The 27,700-nt window shown below is 37.8% G+C and overlaps 1 pseudogene; it reads right to left on the bottom strand.

Moving 5' to 3' along the window:
* Positions 1-13,810: 13,810 nt before the first annotated feature.
* LOC141499026 (dehydrogenase/reductase SDR family member 6 pseudogene) overlaps positions 13,811-27,700 on the bottom strand; it is a 161,661-nt pseudogene continuing 147,771 nt past the window's right edge.

Raw genomic sequence — 27,700 nt, 5'->3', positions numbered from 1 at the left:
ATTTGGACCAGGTCCAGGGTTGAGAAAAGAAGCACGATGAAGTGGATGAAGCTCTAGATTTAGAGTCTGCACCTGGTTTCAGAACTCAGAGAGTGATGAACCTAAAGTCCTATTCTTGGAGTGTTGGGATTTGGATTTGAATCTTTTTACTACTATTTGCTACCTGTGTGACCTTGAACAAGTTACCTAAACTTATTGAGATCCTCATTTCCTCATCTGAAAAATAAGATTTAGACCTGATGATCTCTCACTTCCTGTCCTTCTCTAGATCAATTGTCTATGACCTCCTCCGTCACGAAGTCCCTGTGTGACCTTGGAAGGCCTTCACTTCCTCATTTGTGCTGTAGATCTTCTGATGTAAGAGGCATTTTATTTCTTAAATATCATATAATACAAGGACTGAACTTTGCATTCAGAACTAATACTCAGGGGTGGCTAAGTGGCACAACGGATAGAGCACTGGCCTTGGAGTCAGGAGTACCTGGGTTCAAATCCAGCCTCAGACACTTAATAATAATTACCTAGCTGTGTGGCCTCAGACAAGCCACTTAACCCCATTTGCCTTGAAAAAAACCTAAAAAACAACAAAAAAACCCCAAAATAATAATCATGACAGTCATAATAATAATAATAATAATAATAGTAATATATGGGTTTTTTATTTTTATAGGTGATGAGATTGAGGGACAAAGATATCAATTAAGGTTTTGCTAGAAGATGAAGAGCAGAACTGGATCTATCATGGGGCCCTTTGACCTTCTATTCGGTGCTTTCTTTCTTCCATATGGGGACATATTTTTCCCCTGATGGTTTTTCAGATTAATCTATAAGGATCTGAGAGGAGGTGCTCATAAGCTAATCTTCCCTGTTTTTGTCGTTGTTCAGTCATTTTTCAGTTGTATCCAACTCTTCATGAATTCATTGGGGGTTTTCTTGGCAAAGATACTAAAGAAGTTTGTCATTTCCTTCACCAGCTCATATTACAAATGAGGAAATTGAGGCAGAATTAAGTGACTTGCTCAAGGTCACACAGCTAGTGACTTCTGAGACCAGATTTGAAATCAGCAAGATGAGTCTTCCTGATTCCAGGTCCAGCAAAGTCCAGCAAAGTACAAAAAAAAAGACATAAACATGATTTCTGCTCTCCATTTATTCTGGAGCATACATTCTGACGGGGGAGACAATATGCACATAATTGTCTTTCATTTTTAAAGAGGACCAATGACGTCATGGAATGATATCTTGACTTTTTGGGTTTTTTTGTTTGTTTGTTTTGCTAGGCAATGGGGTTAAGTGGCTTGCCCAGGGCCACACAGCTAGGTAATTATTAAGTGTCTGAGGCCAGATTTGAACTCAGGTACTCCTGACTCCAGGGCCAGTGCTCTATCCACTGTGCCACCTAGCTGTCCCAATATTTTGACTTTCAAATGAATTGGATTTAAGGGTGTCCAAACTGCACAAAGTTATGAACCTTACTCTCTCCTCACTCTCTCCTCCAGAGTCATCAAAGTCCAGTGGCAGGATAAAAGTCAGGATGACTGGTGATGGCTTAGGATGCATTATATGACTTGGGCATCTTCCATGCTCAACCAAGCTCTAAATGCTCCATAGCATCTATTTCAGCTGTCTCCAGAGGGGGTGTCCGCCACAAAGCTTTTCCCTGACAGAATGGGTGGATGACAGCTTGCAGGGTACATATAAGGAGCAGATGAAATACTATAGGAGGGAATGGCACAAGCAGATAGGGATATTTCTGCCTCCTGGGATTTGAGTTGAATCTTGAAGGAAGCCAAAGAAGGTGGAAATGAAAAGATGAAACATTTCAATGATGGAAAACAGCCTAAAATACAAAGGCATAAAGACACTAGATGAATGATCCTGTTTGAGGAATGGCAAGTGGTTCAGTGTACTTGGATGCTAAGTGTGTGGAAAGGAGTCATGTGTGGGACTGGAAAGAGAGGAAGAAAGATTATGAAGAATTTTAAAAATGACAATCAAAGAATTTTATGTTTGATTTTGATGTAAGTAGGAGGTTGACATGTCAGATCCATGCTTTAAAAAAATCACTCTGGCAGAGGAGCAGAGGATGGGGAGAGATGACACAGAAAGACCAATTAGAAATCTATTGTAATAATCCTTACAAGAGGTGATGAGGCCCTGAAGTGTGGTGATGGCTTAATGAATGGAGAGAATGGGACATATAGGAGAAATGTGAAGATAGAAACAAGGAGCTTTGGCAATGGAGTAGATATGTTGAGTGAATGAGAATGAGGAGACAAGGAAAATATTGAGATTTCAAGACTGGATGATTGGGATGACTGTCCTGCCTTCATCAAATAAAAGGGAAATTTGGAAGAGTGGAGGATTTGGTGGGGGAGATAAGGAGTCCAATTTTGGTAACATTGAGTTTATAATTCCTAAAGGACATCTATTTTGAGATGTCCAAAAGGCAGATAGGTGGTGATGTGTAGCTCAGGAGACATTCTAGGTAAACATAAACCTTAGAATCATCTATATGGATATAAAGAATAAATTAATCCATTCATTGGAGTAAATTAGATTGCCAAAATTATATAGTTTTGAACATAAGGAGAAGAGAACCCAAGACAGTTCCTTAGGGAGCATGCATAATTATGTGCATGATATAGAAAAAAGAACTTTAAAAAGACCAAGTAGTGATAGACAAAAGGAAAACTAAGAGAGAATAGTGTTACATAAACCTTGGAGTTCAGAATATCCAAGATGGTATTGAAAATCTCTTATTTGATTCAGCAATTGAGAGATTATGGTAAAAATGGAGCGGGCAGTTTCAATTAAATAGTGAATATAGAAACAAAAATTCTGAGGATTTAGAGAGTAAGGAGAAAGTAAAGGCACTGTGTATCAATCGGATTCTCAAGGAATGTAATGATGGAATGCAGGCTTTTAAGGATGAAGGAAACATGAACATGTTTATAGTTACCAAGAAAATACTTGGAAGACAGAGAGAGACTGAAGATAATAGAGAAAGAATGGGTATGATCTCTCATTTACTTTGTATGTACTTTCTTTTTTGCATATTGTCTCTCCAAAATGGGATCTCCTGGAGGGAGGAACCTCATTTTTGCTCTTCTTATATCCCCAGTGACTGTCATGTTTGAAGAACTTAATAAATGCTTGCTGACTAATGACTAATAGTGGAGACGGTTTGCTAGAGGAGTAAGGGGAGGATGGGCTTAAGAGTGAATGCAGAGGGCAGCTAGGTGGTGCAGTGGATAGAGCACCTGCCCCAGAGTCAAATCCGGCCTCAGACAGTAATTACCTAGCTGTGTGACCTTGGGCAATTGCCTTGCAAAAAGAAACAAACAAACAAAAAAGAGTGAATGTAGAGGGTTGGCCTAGGTAGGGAGAGTTCAAGTATTACTAGTCTCATTTTACAAAGGAAGAAACTGAGGCACAGAATTCTGAGTGAATGAGTAAGCATTTCTTTAGCTCTTACTGCATGTGAAGGACTATATTCTAAGCACCAGGGTTACAAATGCAAAAGTCAACAAATTCCTGTCTTGAGAAATTGATATCTTTTTTTAGGTGTTTTTTTTTTGCAAGTCAATGTAATTAAGTGGCCCAAGTGTGCCCAAGGCCACACCATTAGGTAATTAGTAAGTGTCTGAGGTCCGATTTGAACTCAGGTCCTCCTGACTCTGGGGTTGGTGCTCTATGTACTTCGCCACCTACCTGCCCTGAGAATCGATATCTTAATGGAACAAATCAATACTAGTGATTTGATTATAGTTCTTTGAGCAAGAAGTAGGGAAAAAAGGTTGTGATATGGAAGAGCAGGATATTAAATGGTCAGGATAAAGATGAGGATGCACAGATTTCAGGTTAGGTGCCTACGTCCCTTCCCCCCATCTCCAAATACATACTGCAGATGCCTTTCAGTTTTCCTGTAGCTAGATTATGCACATGTGCAATAATTATGCAAATATGTCTCAGGCTTGAGGCATTTGTTAAACTTCTTTTCAACTTTCAAGTGGGCAAACTTCATTCTTGCATTAATTTCAGAGGGTGACAAGCCACCAAGTAGGGTTGAGGGCAGTCATTGAAATGAGGAAACCCAGGTACCAATGATTTCCTCAAGAATGACATCTCAAGGCAACCACAGCGGTATGTTTGTGCTGAAATAGAATCACCTACTTCCCAATCATCTGCCTTTCTCTGAATTTCTTTGAATTTTCAAAATATCATAGGGAGGCCACATGTGAGGAAGAGTGACTATGACACGATCCCTTTCTTTTTACCTAGGGAGATACTGGATTCCTGAAGACCCACTCCCCCAATAGCATAGGACAATGCTGCATGTGCAAATGTTTTAGCTAACCATTCACCACCTTTCTGAGGCTGTGAGCCAGGAATACATCCAAACTAGACTTGGAAGCTGGCTCCAGGCCACAATGATGTCACTGTGGGGCCATTAATAGAAGCTGACAGCCTTTAGAGAAATGCTCTTAACTACTATTGACAATCTGACTCCTAAAATTGTTTGGCTGGAGGAAAAAGTCATGTTAACTAAATTTAGAAGGACTTCATTCTCCTCATTTGTGGCTTATTTCAGAATGTATGTCCCTTTTCCCTTTTCTATTCTCTCTAATTCCTCTCATATCCTTGATTCTGAGAACCACTGAAGTTTATGTTTCATAGAAATAATAGTTTTATTTGAGTTATAACACTTGCATTTCATTGGGAATTAGAATTAGAAGCAAGCTTCCAACTAGTCCAATCTCCTATTTAATGCAGGAATCTCTTCTACTATACTAGTAAGTAGTCAGCTAGTCTCTCCTTGAATATTTCTAATGAGAGAGAACTCACTCTTTCATAAGGTGAAATTCCAGACTGCTAGCTCTTTTTCCTATGAACAATCCCACAATATCTTCAATAGGCTTAAAGGAAGGGGCTGCTATTGCTTATTTAATTGTATGCTTAGTGCTTAGCAGAATGCTGGTACACAGAAAGTGCTTGAAAATTTGCTAATTTATTGATTGATTAAAGCTTTTCATGCAGAACTTTAAATTTCATCTTGTTGATTTGAACCCAGGGTTACAATTTGTCAAGGTCACTTTGTATCTGGTTCTGTCATCTATCATTTTAGATCAATTTGTATCTAAAGTCAAAAAACTTGATGATCCTAACCCACTCTTTTTTTTTTTTGCAAGGCAGTGGGGTTAAGTGACTTGCCCAAGGCCACACAGCTAGGTAATTATGAAGTATCTGAGGCTGGATTTGAACTCAGGTACTCCTGACTCCAGGGTCGGTGCTCTATCCATTGCACCACCTAACTGCCCCCACCCACTCTTTTTTTGAAGAGACCATTATCATATTTCCAGTCATCCAGCTTCATAACCATAGTATCATCCTCAATTCCTCCATCTCAATTCCTTCCATCCAGCTCAGACACAAGTAATAGGCTCTCTACCTCCACCCCAAGCCTTTCTTATAACTATCTTCTCTTCTTCACCAACACAGTCTAGTTTAGAGCCTTAAAACCTCTTCCTTGGACTACTGCATTAGTATCCTTATTGTTTACCCTGCCTCATACTTCTCTTTTGTCATTACACCACATAGTTGTCCAAGTGATTTTCCTAAAGTGCAGGTTTGACTCTCACCCACCCACCCACCTACCTCCATGTTACCTCTAGAAGAAAACATAAAGTACTGCTTGGTCTTTAAAATTTTGACTTAGACATTATCCCCTTTTGCATATACTGTAGTCCTGTTAAACTAGTTTCTTTATTGTTTCCCATACATGATAATTCATCCTCTTCCTTTTCCTTCCCCTTCCATTTCCTTTTCTTTCCTTTCAACCTTTACCTGCCTTCTACAAACAAATGTAAATTTTGATTGCTGAAATATGCCTAGATATTGTGAGATATATGGCCCCCAAATCACTTCTTTGGACCTGAATTGGCTCAGAGTGAATGTATATAGCAATTAATAGTCTTCTTTGATTGATTTTTTTTGATTATGCAGAAGAGGTCATTCTTTGCTTCATTTCTTTCTTACCCACCTTAATCACTGAATGCTTACTGCCTTTCTCAAAACTGAGATCTCTTCAAGGCCTAAGACCTAAGACCATCTCCAGGTCTCCTGATCCATATCTAGCCACTTGAACTGGCTGGGAAGAAGAGTGAGACTGGGGACTTAGCACAGCTCCCCGCCCCCCACTTAAATCCAATTCACTTGCATGTCATAGCAATACATTCCTGATGTCATGGTCCTCTTTAAGAATGAAGGACAAGGGGGTGGCAAGGGGATGTAGTGGATAAAGCACCAGCCTTGGAGTCAGGAGTACCTAGGTTCAAATCCGGGTCTCAGACACTTAATAATTACCTAGCTGTGTGGCCTTGGGCAAGCCACTTAACCCTATTTGCCTTGCAAAAACCTAAAAAAAAAAAAAAGCAAACAGAGGTTAAGTGACTTACCCAGGGTCACACAACCAGGGAGTTTCTAAGGTTAGGCCAGTACTCTATTCACTGAACCATTGACAGATAGATAGAGAGAGAGAGAGAGAGAGAGAGAGAGAGAGAGAGAGAGAGAGAGAGAGAGAGAGAGAGAAGGCTTGGACACTTGGGCAAGTCACCAAATCTGAGACTCATTTTTCCCAACTATAAAATTGGACATTAAAAAAGTTATTACTATTACAGCAAAAAGAAGACCTCCTCTGGTCTCCGTATATTGAACTATTTCATTATAAGAATAACATTAATATTTCTAAAAATTCAATTATAATTAAGGATTATATGTTTCCAGAAGGACTCTATTTACCATCATTTCCCTGTTGTATGTAATATAGGGCTGTCAAAATTTCAAAACATTGATCTCAGAAGCACCAAGCTGTAGAAGAAAGAATGCTATCCTTGGGAGTCAGAAGAGCTTGACTCAGTCATTTGGCAACTGTATCACCCTTGAGAAAGTCACTCAGTCCTTTGAGATTCCATTTCAGAGGATGGGGCTAGGAATATGATTGTAGGACCTGGGGAGAAGGAACCCTACAAAACTGTAATTTGCAAAGCAGATAACCTTAATTGGTATTTGGTAATTAATTAAATTGATAATTAGAATTTCTTCCTATGGGAATTCCCTAAACCAATGTTCTGGGACCCTCCTTACACTTCCACCCCCTGCCCCCACCCCCACCCCCACCCCCACCCCCAGTCCTACTTCTCTGGGTTGTTGTTAGATAATGAGTATAAAGCCCTTTACAAAATTTAAATTTAATTCAATAAAAGACAGCAGTTCATCCTCAAACATGAATTTTTTCTTTGCTTTATCCTCCCTTGAAATAGCCTCTACCCTCATCCCCAGCCTCTGCTGAGGTTTCTCTTTTTAAGAATCTAAGGAGTCTAGAAACAGGGTGAGATTTGATTTTCCAACTAAACTACCAAGTATGTAGATTCCTGGAAAATAGCCAGTCAGACAGGAAACTCCTGGTACTTCATGTACTAAATAGTGCAACTTTTCACAGACAAAAAACCCCAGATATTGGAAACTTGTCATGCAGCTGGTATGTGAATTTGGGGAAAGATGGTTGGTGAAAAGATAAAATGCAGTAAGTTGTCAAAGAAACTTGAGAGAAATCTTGATTTTTTTTTTGTTCAGTCATTTCAGTGGTGTCTGACTTCATAACATTATTTGAGGTTTTCTTGGTAAAGATACTGGAGAGGTTTGCTTTTTCCTTCTCCAGTTCATTTTACAGACAAGGAACTGAGACATCAGGATTAAGTGACTTGCCCAGGGTCACATAGCTAGTGTCTGAAGGCAGATTTAAATTCATGATAAATGACTCTAGGCCCAGCTGTCTATTCACTCTGTCACCTAGTTGTTCAAGTATATGGAAATGCCCTGTTAAAAATGTTTGTTAAAGTCAGAATACAAATAAATTGAAATTGAAATCAGAAATAGTCTCCTCAAAGAATTTGAGGGTACATTATTTTACCCTATGTGACTTAATTGGGAGAATCGGGATGTTGTTTAGTTTTGAAAATATCATTATTTCCAGACATGAGTAGGAGGGTAAGATCAGACTGGATGACATTTGAGAAATTGTATAATTGTTTTAAGTGATGGCATATGGCTATGCCCATATTTCACTGTTATTCTTATGGCAAAGCTACATAGCATTGTATATCACAGTCTTGAAAGAATCAAAAGTTGTAATCAACCAAATATGAAAGATGGAAAAATGCCTGAATAGGCTATAGCACATTGGTAGCAGTGAATTGCATATGAGAACTGAAGGAAAGATATTATTGAGGAGTACCAGAACCAGGGAAAAAAATGGGTCATTCATAGGGAGCAGAAGAAACAACAGATGAATATACCAAGAGAAAGACAGGGAGCCTCCCATTTACTTGATGGATCTTCCTTGGAGGTTTATGAACAAGGAGATACATACATATTATATCCACACCAATGAATGATGCATCCATTAGAGTATTCAAGTTGTCATCACTTCTTAACATTGTTTATAAGAATGCCTTGAAGTCCTGATTTTTTATAGAAAATTGTTTTATTTTCATTTGTCATGGCAAAGAATACCAAAGTTTGGAATGGAGAATGCTAAGTATCTGTGACTTGATTATTAGAAACATTGAGGGGTCTGGTAGGGACATGCAATTTCTTTCTTATGATATGTTTTGAAATGATTTTTGTTGTTATTCAGTCAAAGTCAATTCAGCTGTGTGTTTCTGTGTGTTGTATTGTTCAGTCAGTTGAGGTTTTCTTGGAAAGGAGTGGTTTTGCCATTTCTAGCTCCAGCTTATTTTACAGAAGAGGAACCAAGGCAATGGGAGTTAAGTGACTTGGCCAGGATTACCTAGCTAGTAAGTGTCTGAGTCTTTTTTGATTCCTTGCTCAATGCTCTATCCACTGCACCATCTAGCTGCCAGAAGCCCTGATTAGGTTAGGGGATACCACTCATTTCATGAAATGAGTCAACCACGAGATAAGGCTAATCATATTAGCAAACATTTCTATAAACTTGTCCACTTGTTTGACAAGTGTAAAGACTTAAGATTTTGGTATAATAATGTATTTTTTGGTAAAAATTGTTGGAAAAATTAGAAAGCAGAATGATAGAAATTGGGTATAGATCAACATTTTACACCATTTATCAAGAAAAGGTCAGAATGAATATATGTTCAAAAAATGAATATATGTTCTAGCTATAGAGATATTACAAGAAAATTAGAAGGATATGGAACTTATTATCAGACTTATGGATAGGTTAATAATTTATGAATAAACAAGTGATAGGGAGCAGTTAGGTGTAAATGTATTTTGATTACATGATATCATTTTACCCCATCAGACTGGTTAAAATGATAAAAGGGGAAAATGCCAAATGTTGGAGAGGATGTAGAAAAATTGGGACACATTCATCTTTGGTGGAATTTTGACTTGATCCATTCATATTGGAAAGCAAATGAAATTATGCCTAAAGAGTTAATTAACTGTCTATAGCCTTTTATCCAGCAAAACCATGACCCAGTCTATTTTCAAAGATGATTAATGAAAAAGGAAAACATCCTATATATTCTAAAATGTTTGTAGCACTCTTTGTGGTGGCAAAGAACTGAAAATTGAAGGGATGTGCATCAACTGGGGAATGGTTGAACACGTTGCTATAAATGATTGTGATGGAATAATACTGTGCGATAAGAAATGATCCTAGATAAATATGGAAAAACTTGCAAGAAATAAAGAGCAAAATAAGCAGAACTAAGAGAACATTGTGAACAGTTAATAGCAATATTGTTTTGATGATGACTGAATACGTCATTTTGACTATTATAAATATTCAAATTAACCATAAAGGGCATTTGAAGAAATCTGTATCCAGAGAAACAATTGACAAATAGAAGTGTAAATATATATATATATATGATAATTTTATATATAAGCTTGTATATATGTATACATGTAAAATACAAGTATATTTATATGTAAGTATATACCATGCATAAAGTATATACAAAATACAATGCATACAATATTATATTACATATGTAATATATATCATATATATGAAAGTATATATATATATATATATATATACATACATACACATAAAATATATATGTGTGTATGTCTAATGGTAAACATCTGGCCAGGGAAAGATAAAAAAGAAAAAAGAAATTTACATGATAATTTGGTTGTGCACAATAGAGTTGTAGTTTCATGGAAATCATTTATTATTATATTGTATTATAGAAATGCTTGTTTTAGTTCGTAAAGTAAAAAAATAAAAACTAAATAAAACCTTGTCCAGTATTTGATGCCATTTTTATTTTAGACATTAAAACTAAAAGTAAAAAAACTCCACATATTGAATTCAATAAAATACATACTCTTAATGAAGGGAAAAACAGGAATAAATATTTATTATATTTATTTATCTCTTGCTTACTTACCAGGCACTGTGGCTTTTTACAAATATTATCTCATTTGGTGGTCACAACAATCCTAGCGGTTCTTACCATTCTTCTTCTCATTTTACAGTTGAAGGAACTGAGGTAAACAGAATTTAAATGATTTGCCCAAGTCAAACAAGTAGTAAGTGCTTCTGGACCTGGATTTCAATTCAGCTCTAGTCCAGTACTTTATCTATTGTGCTACCAACTGCCTCTAGAGATGAAAATAATGTCAAAAATGAAGATTTAAGGAATTAAACTAGTTGTGATTTTTACTTTTCTTATCAAACATGTTATTTCATGGATGAAGAGGACTACTGGATAGATAATTCCCTCTGCCAATGCATATCTTCAGATGCTCTTATGTTTATTGGATCAGATAGTGGTTTGGGACATTGCCAGTCAGTAAATAAACATTCATTAAGTACCTAATAGGAAAAAAGTTAGTCCCTACCTTCAAGGAAGTTGCAGTCTAGTGGGGGAAGACAAGATGAGAGGGAGGAGAATTTTTTCCTCTCCAGAGAAAAGCTTGATCATTATCATTACTCAGTCATAGTTTGAATTTGATTTTTTGTTGTTCTTTCCATTCACATTATTGTATTCAGTGTGTATCTCGTATCCTGGTCCTGCTTGCTTCACTTTGTATCACTTCATGTAAGTCTATCAAGCTTCTCTGTAGTCTTCACGTTCACCACTTTTTAAAGGGGCAGTAGTACAGTAGTATTAAGAATTGTACTAACAATAGCTAATATTTATATAGAACTTTCGGGTTTGCAAAGTATTTGACAAATATCTCATTTTATCCTCACAGCCGCTTTCATAGGTAGGAACTATTATGATCTCCATTTGCCGAAAGAGAAAACAAGAGGTAAAGTAAGAGTCTGAGGCAGGATCCCATTGTATTCATTTGGATCAATTTCTTTAGTTATTCCCCAGTTGATGGTCATTTGCTTTATTTAGTGAAGAACTATTTTAAAGTGCAACAATTAAATATTGTGTTTGGATTTGAAAAAAGAATGGTTTTCTTTGTGTAGTGTTCTCTTATAGTCAGATAGAAATGTTAGTTATTCCTGAATTCTGATAGGAACCATAATGACCATAAGGTTTCAAAGACTCTCAAACTAGACTAGTTCAACCTTCTATCAAGAATCCTCCCTGAATATTCCTTATCCTTTATGATCCAGTCCCTTCTTGAATACTTTCAGAGATGAGGACCTCTCTATATCACAAGGAAATTCACCATCTCCACCTTCAAAGACATTTAAAAAACAGAAGCTATAATTGGTTGTTTCAAATAAACATAGAACAAATCAGCATGGAAGTCACTGGATCTCAGATTTTCTAAATCATCCTTAATTTTTGTTTTCTTGTTGGCTTGGCTACTAGAAACAAAATGTTTGAGCACCTATCACAGTATTTAAGTTAAGTTCACTAAAACTGAGAAAGCTCACAGACTGCAAAGATTTATGTTTTCAGGAAAGGAATATTCCAATATACCATGACTATATGAGGCAATCAACCATCTACTTTCTTGGAATATTTAAATTTTTTGCCTTTCTCATGAACCAGTCATCCTGTTGAGCAGGGTTCTGGACTGTTAATAAAGCAAGCTTTATATTAGATTCATGGAATGTACTTTAGTTATTTTACTTTACAAAATAAATCTGATGCTTCTAAAAATAATTTGAATGTTACTCTTGTGAAAAAATCTTTTACTATTAAGTGTTTTTAATCATCTATTAAATGTCATTGCGTTCTTAAAGGTTTGAATTCTCAAAACTGAAAATGAGAGAATTACTATTTTAATCAATAATAAAGAATACATTTCAGTGCATCCTTAAAAAATCATTGAGAACTATTTCTAACATCAAATCAATCATTTTACATTACTGAGCAACTGGTTTTCCAAAAGCTTGGTATAGTAGAAAGACTGGAATATTTGAAGTCAAAAGGATCTCAATTTGAATTCTAATTTTTTTGTTTTGTTTTTTTCTGAGTGGCCATGAGCAAAAGAAGGGGGGAGGAAGTTTGGGGTCTCCTTTTTATGGGGTTTTGGTGGAAGACAGATTAACTCTTAACCATACAATCTTGGGGTTAATTCATTAATATATCTTCAGCATCTCAATTTGGTATTCTGTTGGTCTCAGCTCTGTATGGAGCTTATCAAAGACATTGTTGTTGTTTGTCCTTTGTTCTTGAAGAAGACCATGACGTCAGGGAGGTGATGTCTTCACATTCATGTGAATTGGATTTGAATGATGGGGGTGCTTGTGCTAAGTCACCAGCCTCACTTTCTTTTCCAGAATCATCTGGGTTCAGTGACCAGATATGGAGCAGGCCCACTGAAGATGACCCTGGATGTGAAGGCAATCAGGGTTAAAAGACTTGCTTAGGGTCACAGAACTAAATGTCACATGTCTGAGGTCACATTTGAACTCAGGTCCTCCTGACTCCAGGGTTGATGCTCTATCTACTGTACCCCTAGCTACCCCCAAGACTCACAGAACTTTCTTACTTACCCTCAGTCACTGAGGCATGTTAAAGACCCTTAGCTTAAACAGGCCAAAGTCTCCCTCTGCATCTGGGACCATCTCCAGTGGTCTTGATCCATATCTGATCACTGGACCCAGTGACTCCGGAGGAGAAAGTGAGTCTGGTGACAAAGCACAGCACCTCATCACTTAAATCCAATTCACATGAATATGATTACATTACCTCCCTGATGTCATGGTCTTCTTTGAGAACGAAAGACAAATGACAGCAACAACAACAATAACAAGATTTACAGAACATGTTAGCAGGGCCAAAAATGCTCTAAGGCTTAGCAGACTTTCTCGATTCAGCTCATAGTCTCAGGATATGATTTTTAGTTAACTTATGTTACTGCTGGCATGTAATAAGGATGCTCCTTTGATACATAGAATAGTCTGTAAAAGACTTTTAGGTTCTCTTTCGCAAACTTCCTGTTATTCTTTTATACTGGCTACTTATAAATTTACTTAACTAACTAGAAGTGGGGGCAGGGTAGAGGGTGGGAAACAGCAGTTAAGAACAATAAATAACAGAACATATTTTATTTTATTCTGTGTATTTAAAAAGTCACATGGACAGAAAAAAACCAAGAACATCTCAGAATAGAGTAATAGATTAAATACCTTCCAACTGAATCAATATTAACTATACATTGATTATGTTCATATGAGGAATAAAAAATTACTAACTAAATTCAGCAATATCATTTAGCAACAAAATTTAAATGTCTGGTTTTTAAACTATAAAGTGCTGCATAAATTTGTTAGGTGTTTACAAGTCACATCCAAGCTCGGTATAAGTAGCAAGGGGCTTCTTTTCCATCCTTACTATTACAAACACCAGCCTCCATCAATGATGAGATCATTACCAGTCCTTTAGACAGATTATTCAGAGGCCAAGGTCACACACAACAGGGCCACTTCTTACTCAGTTGCTATTCTTACTATCTTCTATCTCTTCATGAAATCATCCACTGCCTTTTGGGGGTCTGGGCTACCCTGCATACTGTTCTGTAGGGAAGGTATATCAACAGGTCCTGTACACACATGGTTGCACCTATACCCTGGTGGATGAAATCAGCAGTCACAGATTTTGACATTCCAATCACAATTGTTTAGAATGTTCTGTATATGTATCTGTTGACAATTCCTTTGATGTTGGAAGCCATAAGAAGACATGTTGATAATGGTGCCAGATTTCTGGGCAAGCATTTTAGGAAGAAATGCCTTACACATTAAGTACATGTTTCAGACATTCAGATTCATAGTAAAGTACCAGTCTTTCTCCTCACAGTTCAGGATGCTTCTATAATGGATCAATCCAGCAACATTAAAAAGAGCATCAAGTCTCTCAATTCCCTAGGAAACTTCTCCATTTGTCCCTTTTTTGTAACATTTGTCAAGTTTGAATGTCTGCATGCTCGTTTAGCTATTGAAGTTTGGATTCATTGATCTGTTGCTATTACTTCAGTTCCTTTATTGCAAAGGCTAAAGCAGCCACCCAACCATTTCCTTGAGTAGCAGCAGTCAAATTGATGACCTTCCCATCCAGTTTTTTTTGATTCCTATTTCTTTACATATTTTCCCAATATCCTCCTATCCTGCACCCCAAATGGTAATTCCTCATGGGGAAAGACTGTTTTTAGAGTATAAACAACAAAATTTGGTATATGATTTCATATATGAGGTGGAAGAACAAAGAACATGATAAGTTGAGGATGACAACAAAGCTATATATATATGAGTGACTAAGAAAGATGTAAAATCTTTACCAGTAATAAGAAAATTCAGTAGAACTTTCTATTTCTACTTCCTCCTCACCTCCTTCAGTGTTTAACACAATGCCTGGTACAGAGTAAATGCTTAATCAATTCTTCTTTATTAACTTATTCCACTATAATTCCTGTATATATATTAAGGGATTTTTTGACCTTTCTTCAAACATCCTCAGTTCCCAGTTCCTCAGTTTCTTCAACTATAATGGCTTATTCCTTTATCTCAGAGATAGTCACACTCTTTTTTTTTTCTTTTTTTTTACATTTTTACATTAATGGTTTTTTTTACATTAATAAAATATTCTTGTTTAAGAGTAAACGAAATACCCCCTCCCCCCATAAATATACACTTGCTTGAGTGATAAAGTAAAGGGGAGAGAAAAAAATTAAAATTATAAAAAATAATAGTAATAATTGTAGGTATGGCCAGGTGGCGCAATGGACGAAGCGCGAGCCCTGGAGCCACGAGCACCCAAGCCCACATCCAGCCCCATAGACCCAACAATCACCCAACCGTGTGACATGCAAGCCACCCGATCCCCACTGCCCTGCAAAAACCAAAAAGAAGAAAAAAAAAGACCCAAAATAAAATAAAATAGTAATAATAGTAGGGGTGGCTGGGTGGCAGACAGAGCATTGGCCCTTGAGCCAGGAGCACCTGGGTCCAAATCCGGCCTCAGACACCCAAAGGTCACCTTGCTATGCAGCCCCAGGCAGGCCACCCAAACCCATTTGCCTTATACCCTCCCCCAAATAATAGTAATAAAAAATGTGCTTGAGTCTTTGTTCCAACACCAACAACTCTGTCATGGGTGGATCACATTCTTTATGGTAAGTCCATCGCAAAAGTTGCTTCCCTATTTTTCCAATGTTGCCATTGCTGCTTGCAACTCCCTCCTTTCTTATTTCTCCACTACCATGTACAATATTTTCTTTCTTCTTTCATTCTGACTCTGCTGTAGGGTAGCTGAGTGGCATAGCAGACAGATCCCTGGTCCTGGGGCCAAGAAGCCCTGAGCCCCCATACCACCCCTTAGGCCCAGAATCCACCTGGTCCTATGGTCCTGGACAGGCCTTCCAATCCCGGCCCCTTGCAAGAAGTAAAAAAGAAAATGTGTTATATCTGACCACTCTCCCCCCATAGTCCATCCTCTCCTCCATCATTCACATCCCACCCCTTCCCCCTGCTCCCCCCTCCTTCTTACTCCAGATGTCACTACACCATTGAGTATATATGCTGTTTCCTCTCCTAGCCACCTCTGATGAGAGCAAAGGTTCCCTCATTCCCCCTTGCCTACCCCCTTCCATATCATTGCAATAGCTCATTGTAATAAAGAAAAAAACTTATTATATGAAATATCTTGGCCTATTCCCCCTCTCCTTTTTCTTTCTCCCATTACATTTCCCTTTTTTTCTATTGACTCCATTTTTATACCATATTTTATCTTCGAATTCAGCTTTCTCCTGTGCTTCAACTATAAAAGCTCCCTCTACCTGCTCTATTAACTGAGAAGGTTCATATGAGTATTATCAGTGTCATTTTTCTATGCAGGAATACATGCAGTTCATCATCATTAAGTCCCTCATATTTTCCCCTTCTCCTCCAATCTCTGTGTTTCACCTGAGTCCTGTATCTGAAGATCAAACCTTCTGTTCAGCTCTGGCCATTCCAAAAGGAACATTTGAAATTCCCCTGGTTCATTGAAAATCCATCTTTTTCCCTGGAAGAGGACATTCAGCCTTGCTGGGTAGTTCATTCTTGGCTGCATTCTAAGTTCTTTTGCCTTCCGGTATATTGTATTCCAAACCCTATGAGCTTCCAATGTAGTTGCTGCTAAGTCCTGTGTGATCCTGACTGCAGCTCCATGATATTTGAACTGTGTCCTTCTGGCTGCTTGTAATATTTTCTCTTTGACTTGGGAGTTCTGGAACTTGGCTATAATGTTCCTAGGGGTTGGTTTTTTGGGATCTCTTTCTCAGGGGGATCGGTGGATTCTCTCCATTTCTATTTTGCCCTCTGCTTCTAGAATATCAGGGCAATTTTCCTGTAGTAATTCTTTGAAAATGATGTCAAGGCTCTTTTCCTGATCATGACTTTCAGGTATTCCAATAATTTTTAAATTATCTTTTCTAGGTCTGTTTTCCATGTCAGTTGTTTTTTTCAATGAGATATTTCACATTTTCTTCTAATTTTTCATTTTTTTGGTTTTGAAGTATTGATTCCTGATTTCTGGTAAATTCATCAATCTCCCTGAATTCTATTCTTTGTCTGAAGGATTTGTTCTCCTCAGAGAGTTTTCTTATCTCTTTTTCCATCTGGCCAATTTTGCTTTTTAAGGCATTCTTCTCAATAACTTTTTGAACTGTTTTATCCATTTGACCTAAACTGGTTTTTAGCATGCTATTTTCTTCAGCATTTTTTGGATTTCCTTGACTAAGCTGCTGACTTCATCTTCATGTTTTTCCTGCATCTCTCCTTTCTTTTCCCAGTTTTCCTTCCAACTCCCTCATTTTATTTTCAAAGTCTTTTTTGAGCTCTGTCATAGCCTGAGCCCAATTTCTGTTTTTCCTTGGAGTCTTTAGATGCAGGAGCTTGTGCTTCCTCATCTTCAGACTGAGTATTTTGATCCTTCTTGGGCTCATTTGCAAAATATTTCTCAATGATCTTCCTCTTATTTCTCTGCTTGCTCATTTTCCCAGCCTGGTCCTGGTTTTGGGGTGCTTCCTGAGCTTTTGGGACACTCCCACAAGGGTCTCAGTGTGTGAGGCTCTGTCCTCCCTCCTGGTCTGTGAATGACCATATGTGGCCCCCTCTGCCACAGGGCTGAGGTGGAGGGGGCCCTACTGTTCTATGGGGGGGCCTAGACTGCAATCAAGTTCTGAATGTGGTCAGAGCCCCAGAGTCCTGTTCCAGGGGCAGAGGACAGAGCTCTGCAGTCTCTCTCCACTCCCCTCCCTCAGCTCAATGGGCTCATGCCCTGGGGGCTGCTGCTTACCTGCTCTGCCTGCTTCTGTTTCCTTGATCTGGGCTGAGGTGGCTTGCTGTGTGCCCTGAGGGCTGGGCTCCAAATGCTCTCTCTGGCAGAGGTCCCCCGCTGTTCCCCCACTTTGTGCCCGGTGCTCCTTGGGGTTTAGCTCCGGAGACTCCCACGCTGCTGTGAGCTGGGGCTCCCAGCACCCTGGGGCTGCCTTGGGGAGGCTGAAGTTCTTTCACTCTGGTGGGCCACCCCTCTGGTGGGTGCCCCTTCCACCCCGGGGAGCAGAGCCTTTCTGCTCTTTTCCAGGTTACCTTGAGTAGGAGAACTGCCGCACTGGGTCCTTCTGTGGGTTCTGTCTCTCTAAAGTTTAGTTAGAGTCCTTAGTTTATAAGTTTTATCAGAGAGCGCCTAAGACTGGATCCTTTCTTGTCGCCATCTTGGCTCAGCCCCTCGATAGTCACACTCTTGATCTTACCTTCAACCATAAGTGTTCTACTTCCATGATTTAAAAAAATTCTGATATTCCTTTATCTGATTGCAACCTCCTATCATTGCATAGCTGCCTATACTTTATGGCTCCTAAATTTATACTGGTTACTTATAAATTTACTTAACTAACTAGAAATGGGGCAGGATAGAGGGTGGGAAATGGCAGTCAAGAACAATAAACAATGGAACATATTTTATTTTATTCTGTGTATTTAAACAATTCAAATGGACAGAAAAAGACCAAGAATGTCTCAGAATAGAATGTTAGTATTCTTTGACCTCATGTAATCTCAGTCTCTATCCCTTGAGACTTCCTCCAGCCATTGTCCTTTCTTGAGATTTTCATTACTCTTCATTCCCTCTTGGTTCTCCTTCTATCTGATCAGTCCTTCTTAGGCTCTTTTTGCAGTTTCATTATCTTAATCATGGCCTATAAATGTGAGTATACACTAGACTCATGTTTCTTGAAATACCTTTTTACCTGGTGACTTCATCAGCTCCCATAGATTTAGATTTCATTTCTTTGCAAATGATTATCACATCTATATATTCAACTCATCTCTCTCCTGAGTCATCTTTCATCACTTAAATGATCACTTAGAAAGTTCAAAATGGGCATCCTGGAGATGGCTCAAATTCAACACATTCAAAACAGAACTCATTGTCTTTCCTACCAAATCCAATATTTTTCTGAACTTTCTTATTACTGGTGAGGGCATCTTTCTAGTCAATCATATTTATAGTCTTGCTGTTGTCCTCAACTTATCATGCTCCTTGTTCTTCCACCTCACAAATAAAATCATATACCAAATTTTGTTGTTTCTATCTATCCATCTCTCACAGATATCTTCCTCTCTCCACTTACATAGCCATCACCCAGGTTCTGGCCCTCATCATCTCTTCCCTATATCACAACAATCTCCTCAATGTTCTGTCTTTTTTAAGTCTTTCCAAGGCTGTGAAAGTGATTCCTCAAAAGGGCAAATCTGACCTTTCACTCTCCTACTCAATAAACTCCAATGGCATCTTATAGTCTCCAGGATCAAAAATAAAATCTTGTGATATTTAAAGAGCTTCACAACCTGGTCCCAAACTTTATTATACATCATTTTACTTTTCATACTCAACCAGTCAACTAAATGGACCTTTTAACATTCCTCAAACATGGCATCCTATCTTCCATCTTTGCACCTTTATACTGGCTATCTCCCATAAGTAGAATGTACTCCATCCTTTCTTCTGACTCTAAGATGCTCTTGTTTTCTTCAAAACTGAACTCATACAAGACCTTCTAGTGAAACCTCTGATTCTCTGGCTAAATCTTTTGCTTCTTGTAAAATGGTCTATTCTTTTTATGATAGGATGAAAGCTCTTTGAAGGTAGGATCTATTTAATTTTTTTCAAGGCACAATGCTTGGCACATGGTAGGTGTTTAATAAATATATTTTTGGATCAATTGATTGAAATCTTGGATTTCCTTGATTTCCTATAAAGTGTGTGACTTTAGGAGAAAAAATTCTTCATAATTTAAAAGTCCAATTGAAATGAGAGTTGTTGGGGGCAGCTAGGTGTCATAGTGGATAGAACACTGGCCTTGGAGTCAGGAGTACCTGGGTTCAAATCCGGTCTCAGACACTTAATAATTACCTAGCTGTGTGGCCTTGGGCAAGCCACTTAACCCCAGTTGCCTTGCAAAAACCTAAAAAAAAAAGAGAGTTGTTGTTGTGTTGTTATTATTATTTCTTTGTCTGAGTCCATTCCAAACTGTGATTCTTTGTGATCCCATTTGGGATTTTATTGACAAAGATACTGGAGTAGTTTGCCATTTCCTTCTTTCTAATTATTTTTTCCAAGGGCATAATAAAGATTGTATAGTTCTTGGATGTAGATTTCAAGAGCTAATTTTTGCCTACGGTTTGGCTTGTGGAAGTCAATGATTTTGAAATCAATCACTCAGGTAAAGATTTAGATCTCTCTAATAGATGCATAAGTGGTTGTACTTGGGCTTCAAGGTTAATCCATTTTTGGAATGCCAAGTACTTTGTGAACTTTAAAGAGCTCTATAAATATCAGTTATTATTACAGGTGGTTTCCTTTTTTATAGTTTTATGGAAAGGGGTCTTGGCTGAAAGTCAAAAGATCTGGCTTCTGGTTTTGGCCCTTTAATGTGTTTATTAGACATCTTTGGGCAAATCAACTCCCTTGGCTTCAGTTTTCTCAGGTAAAATGAGAAGAGGTGGCCTGGTTGATTTATTTCTAGGATCATCTTTAGTTTTGACTTCTAGTCAATGTCTAATGATAACTGTAGCCACAAACTACAAAGAAAAAGAGGGAGGACTTTATATTTCAAGTCTAGATCAACTACTACAACTTTACTTTTTAACAGATGAAGAAATAAAGAAAACTTAAATAACTTACCTAAGATCACACATGTACTATGTGGGTTCTTTCCTCACTCCAACACTGCATCATAGTTTTTTTCTTAAAGGATTTACATATTAACACAAGTTGATTGAATGACCAATAATAGCCCAACCCAAGCCTCTATGGCTCATTATTTAGGTTTTGATAAATTAGAATGAGCATAAATAACTTCTGTTTTCTTCTCTGGTAGGAAAGTTTGGGAGTCTTCCCCTCTCATATTGGTATTTTTGAAACTGTAAATCAAGTCATCTTTTGTCTCAATTCTTACCTAGCCCTTGATCATTAAATGGATATTGCCTCAGACAAACTGTAGCCCAGGAAACATTTAATTTATTTTGGGGTTGGGGCTAGTATTTCCAAGCTTTATGCAACTCAAATAAAAGCCATGATTATTAAGTAATAATTTTCATCAGTTTTTAAATGTTTCAATCAATAGCAAGACTATGATATAACTGAAATGAGTGCCGATACACAATTAGTGGAGTCTGCCATTTCTAGTCAAGATTGTCAAGATCTGCTGCTCTCCTTTTTTAATTAATGTTTTATTTGTTTTCCAATTATATACAATAGTAATTTCTACATATTTTCTGTAAGGTTTTAGAATTTTTACAATTTTTCCTCCACCTTCCCTTCCCTCCCCCACCCCACCACAGAAGGCAATCTGATAATCTTTACATTGTTTCCATGTTATACACTGATCAAAATTGAATGTGTTGGGAGAGAAATCATATCCTTGAGGAGAAAATAAAATATTAGAGATAGCAAAATTATGTAGTACATAAGACTTTTTTTTAAAATTGAAGGTAATAGACTTTGGTCTTTGTTTAAACTCCAAAATTCTTTCTCTGGGTACAGATGGTATTCTCCATCACAGATGGTCTAAAAATTGTCCCTGATTATTGCACTGATGGAATGAGCAAATCCATTAAGGTTGATCATCCCCATGTTGCTGTTAGGGTGTATGTACATTGTTCTGATTCTGTTCATCTTGCTCAACATCAGTTCAACAAGTCTTTCCAGGTTTCTCTGAATTCCCATTCCTCTTGATTTCTAATAGAACAATAGTGTTCCATAACATACTTATACCACAATTTGTTCACCCATTCCCCAATTGATGTACATCCCCTTGATTTCCAATTTTTGCCACCACAAATAGGGCTGCTATGAATATTTTTGTACAAGTGATGTTTTTACCCTTTTGCATGATCTCCTGAGAGTATAGACCCAGTTGTGGGAAACATTTAATTTAGAAAGACCACTGCATAACAGATCATCCTTAGTAGTCTTGACTTTTGTCTTACCAATGAACTTCAATGGCTCTGGAGGAGAGAGTGAGACTGATGGCTTTCTACAGCTCTGTATCACAATTGTAATTCATGCTCGTGTCAGGACATCAATCTCTTGATATCTTTGGTTCTCTTCCGAAATGAAGGATGAGCAACAACAAAGACAAAGAACAACAACAGCAATAACAGCAAAACAGTTTGTTTGGAGACAGACCATTTAGAATACAGTTTTTTTTTTCCTGGAGCAATACAAATGAAGGGACTTAAATTCATCTTTAAAAACTAGAATAGTGATTTAATTTGTGTAGGGAGTTTCCAGGGACTAAAATGATCTACCAAAGAAAATAGGCAGAAGTATTTATGGTCCTGGGCACTGAGAGGTCAAGTGACTTGCCTAGGGGAAGAGATGGGTCTGCCTCTTTGTCACCCCATTTGGGATTTTCTTGGCAAAGATACCAGAGCAGTTTGCCATTTCCTTCTCTAGTTTGACATATGGGGAAACTGAGGCATACAAAGTCAAGTGACTTACCCAGGTCTAGTGCTCTATTCACTGCTTCACCTAGCTCCCCAACTTTGCTGCTTCCTAGCTGTATGATGATTAGCTAGTTTCTTTACCTCTCTGGGTCCAATTCCCCACTGGCAAAATAAAGTGATTGGATACTTGGGTCTCTAAGCTCTCTTCCAACTCTAATTCTTTGATCCACTGTTCCTCTGATCAACTCCCAAATAGACTTGGGTGCAGATCTGGAGAAACAGAGAACCTACCAGGATGTGGTGAACAGGAGGAATGTTCTTCAAGATACCTCTTTGAACTGGTGTCATTTGCACTCTTTTTAAAAATTCATTTGTAAAACCAAATTTCATTATGCCTTCTGGAGGTAGCATTATACCTCCCCTTCAAAAGGCTCTTTTTCACTGTGTTAAGAATCATACCTCATTAACTCATTTTTCTTGTATACATTTCTCCCTGATAAGAAAAATCAATTTATTTGGAATAAGCAGAGAAGTTGTTAGCTCAGAATTACAGAGAAAAGACATGGTAGCATGTAGGTTAAAAAAGAATGAGATCTCTGTTCATGTATAGGAGAGAGAGAGAATGAGAGAGAGAGAGAATGAGAGAGAGAGAGAGAGAGAGAGAAGATGCTTCTTCTTGATGGTTAGATCTCCTCCCCAAAATAGCTAGCATTTTCTTGAAGTTCTCCAGAAAAGGGAATCTCAAAGCCTCTTTTGGGAAAAAGCACTTCAGAATGACACAGGCCTGTCACTGGAACATTCTCACAAGATACAATTTAAAGTTTTTACTTTGCTCTCAGGAAAAAAGAGAATTAGATGCTTATTCCCACCCCAAAAATATTCCTGTATAAAGCTCAGTCCTGTCATTCAATCTGCCTTTAACTTTTTTTCCCTAGGATATGATCTTTTTTTAAGTATGCAAACATCTAGATCTTCAACCTTTCAATTGTTTGAGCTTATTTCATAACACTTACAATTCTTGATCTTGTAGGAAAGTCCCTTGTAGAAAATAAGAAATAAGGGAAAATATTTAAAATGCATGAAGGACTGATTAAAGACTGCTGATAATTTCCAACTAGTGATGTCATGGAGAGGTTGCTGAACTGATTGTCAACTATTATCATTATCTGACTAGCTATGTGACTGCCTGGACATGAGGTTCTTCATCTGTAAAATGAAATACATGGACCAGATAATCTCTATAGTCTCTTCCACTCAGCTGATTCCCTTTGATTTCCAGTGATTGGGATATACGTCTTTCTCTGTGATTCAGAGACTTCTAACCATAAAGAGACCTAACCAGGATGGATATAAATATTTAGAGGTGACTCTTATTTAAGGGATGTGAGGAGTCAACAAACTCCAGTGAATTTTTTTTTTAAGGAGAGAGGAGGAATTTTTCTTGTTAAGTCATGTCCAAGTCTTTGTGATCCCATTTGGGATTTTTAAAGATACTAGAATGGTTTGCCAGTCTCTTCTCCAGTTCATTTTACAGATGAGGAACTGAAGCAAGCAGGATTAAGTGACCTGCCCAGGGTCTCAGAGTTAGTAGGTATCCAAGGCCAGATTTGTACTTGGTAAGATGAGTTGACCTGACCCTAGACCTACACTCTATCTACTGCCCCGTGGGGAAAAGAGGAAGAGAATTTGATTCTTCCTAGGTTCTACTACTAAGGGATAAGCTTGCATTTCTGATTATATGGTAAACAAGTTAGGCTTTCAATCATCCTAGAAACAGGCACTAGTTCAGGAACTATATGGAAATGTGCCTTTTCAGCAGGTCTCAAGAACATCTCCCTGGTGCCTCAAATTAGGTCATGACTTGATCATGCAGGAGATGGTTACCCAACATCTCAGTGTTGTGTGATTTTCTTGTGCAATGAGTGGTAAAGATTTTTGCAGCAAGTAGGCACTTTCATAAATGCTGAATGAAAGTATGGATGAATTTATTCTCATATTTTCCATATTTCTCAGTCTTGCTTCATATAACTTTTCATAAATATTTTTGTGTTTTAATTCTGAGAATATCCATATGTATGACAAATGAGATTACCAAAATATTTTTTAAATTATGCACTTGACAAATATCAACAAACATGAATATTTCCATAATCAAAAAATAGAAAATGGGAGTGGAGAGGGAATTACATATGAAACTGTGAATTTCTAGTACTTATAGCTTGACTTTTTAAAAAAGTAAATGAAACTTAATGTGGCAGTATTAACACTGCCCAGTTGGTCTGTTTCCCTACTGAATTTTTTGATTTAAAAAAAAATGTTTCACTGATGTCTCTTTTAGATGCTTTTTTTTCTCTTTTCCTCTCTTTTTTTGCATTTGACTTCCTGCTACTCACATCTCCCCACAAATAAAAACCCTCTCTTGTTAAATAAGCTGTCCAACAAAAAAACCCCACACGTTGATCGTGTCTGAAAATCAACCACAATATTTTCAGATGAGATGACTGCTGACTCAAAGGCATTAGTTCACGGTCATACAACTCCCCCTTTGTTAGAGCTACAGTAAGCAAGGTTAAGTAAGACCACACTTGCCTTTTCAGTTCATTTCCTCTGAGATATGAGCCTTAGCAGGACTGGGCAGGGCTGATCTTTGCACCCGCACCAGCCTTTCTTCACACCCCCACGCCCAAGGTTAGACACTCACATGTGGGAACATTAGACCAGAGGAAAGGCACTGACCCTGCTCTACCCCTCTTCTTTCTAAAATGGACAATGCCATCCACATCTGGTTCAGAGACTGAAGAGGGTGATGGAAGAATTATTTAAGCAAATCACTTTGCCTGCAAATTTAAATGAACCAACAACCTTTGGTCAAGGAGGAAATAGAAACTAGAGAGGTCAGGATTAGTGCTGCCCTGCTTCTCCCCATGCTACCTGCCTGCAGAGATTTCTCTTGCTAAGTAAGTCACAGATCCAGGTTCACACCACTACCATGTCATGCTACCTCTTACACTGCTTCTCTAGAACTGCTATCAGTTGCATGAATTCTCTGTGCCCTTTGGAAGATTCCATAAATTCACTGAATCTCATTTCTCAAATCCATATTGGTGGAATCAGGCTAGATAATTTCTCAGGGCCCTTTTAGCCTGGGCCTTGGTTCTAATAATGTTTTTTTATTTGGTCCCCCAAAACTCTAATTGCAAAGATTCCATATATTCAGGCTTATGATTGGACAGTGTCTGTTGTTCTTCAGTTGTTTCAGTCATATCACACTCTTCATGAGCTCATTTTGGGGTTTTCTTGGGAAAGATACTAGAACTAGTTTGCCATTTCCCTCTCCACTTAATTTTACAGATAAGGAAACTGAGGTAGATAGGGTTAGGTGACTTATCCAGGGTCATTCAGCTAGTAAATATCTGAGGTTGGATTTAAATTTAGTGGTGCTTTATTCATTGTGTCACCTAGTTGCCTCAGGTCTACTCCAGCAGGTTTGAAACCAGACATTGTAGTCAAAGTATTAAAATCAATAAAGCTCAAAGGGCTGTATTTAGTTTTCCAGTTCATTTCAAACAAATTGATAAATGAAAAAGATTGATCTAATGATCACTAATAACAATGGTTAGGTAATGAACAACCTTTAGTGCATTGTACTCTGTAAAACAGGGAGAGAAAGGCACTCCATTATTCCCTCTGGCTGTCTCCATTCTCTCCTGTTATCCAACTACAACCTCCTTGTCTTCTTTTAGGTCCCAGCTAAAATCATATGTTCTGCCTGAAGCATTTCCAACTAGTGCCTTCCCTTTGATAGTAATTTTTTTAAATTTAACCTATATCAGACCTATATCCAAAAGATATCGTAAAAAATGGGAAAAGCCACACATGCTTAAAAATATTTATAGTGACTCATTTTGTAATGGCAAAGAATTGGAAATTGGGGGTCTACCCATCAATTGGGGAATGACTGAACAAATTATGGTATATGGATGTTATGGAATACTATTGTTTTGTAAAAGATGATAGGTGGTCAGACTTAAATAATAATAATGTTTGTCCTTCATTTTTGAAGATCATGACAACAGGGAGGTGCTGCCATGACAAGTATATGAATTGGATTTGAGTGAGGGGGTGCTGTGTACTAAGTCATTAGCCTCACTTTCTCCTCCAGAACTATCCAAGTCCAGGGGCCAGATATGAATCAGGACAATTGGAAATGCCCTGAATTTGAGGCAACCAGGGTTAACTGACTTACCCATGGTTACACAACTAGTAAGTGGCAAGTGTCTGAGGCCGGATTCTCACTCTCATCCTCCTGAATCCAAGGCCAGTGCTCTATCCATTGCACTACCTAGAGAAGCATGGAAAGAATTATGTGATCTGATGCTGAATGAAGGAAGCAGAACTAAGAGAACATTGTACACATTAACAACAACATTGTGAGATGATCACCTCTGATGGAAGCAGCTCCTCTCAACAGTTCAGACATCATTGACAACCCTGAAAGACCTGCTATGGACAATGCCATCCACATCTAGGGGAATAAACCACAGAATCCTAATGCATACCATGTTTACTATTTTAAAACTTCTCTTAGGTTTTTTTTTCCTTCCTATCTCATGGTTTTCTTTCTTTCCCATTAGTCCTAATTCCTCTTACACAAAATGATTGCTATATAAATATGTTAAACACAAATGTACATGTACAACTTTTACCAGACTATTCCCTGCCATGAGAGGGGAGTGGGGGAGGGAAGGAAGGGTGGCAAAAAAAAAAATGTGTAGCTCATAAATTTGCAAATGAATGAATATTCCATTTAATTGGGAAAATAAAATAAAATTTCAATTTAAAAATAATTTTTTATTTATCTTGTATATATTTCTTTGGACATTAACTCTCCCATTACACTGTAGGCTCCTTGAGGGTAGGGACTGTCTTAAGCCTCTTTTGTACCTAGCACTTAGAGTTGTGACATAGCAGATCCTTTAGAAATTATTGATGGAATGCTAGCAGCCCTGGCCTCCATTAACAGAGAAGCTTACATTCTAATGGAGGTTAGAAGACAAGAACATTTGACAATACATCTGAGTTAATGTAATGCAGAATACAAGTCACTTATTGCTGATGATATGGACTGAAGATTTTTCAATGTGCTTCAAGTCTGGCAAGATGTAATTGTAATTACATCTCCAGAGTTTAGCATGGAGTCTGGAACATTGTAAGTACTTGTGTGCTTTTTCATTCATTTATTCTGACATTTGTAGGATACTTTAATAAATGATCCTTAGTGGGCTTCATTTCCTC

The sequence above is a fragment of the Macrotis lagotis genome, chromosome X (genome assembly GCF_037893015.1).
Source record: "Macrotis lagotis isolate mMagLag1 chromosome X, bilby.v1.9.chrom.fasta, whole genome shotgun sequence".
Taxonomy (NCBI): Eukaryota; Metazoa; Chordata; class Mammalia; order Peramelemorphia; family Peramelidae; genus Macrotis; species Macrotis lagotis.
This window is presented reverse-complemented; position numbering and strand designations above follow the sequence as displayed.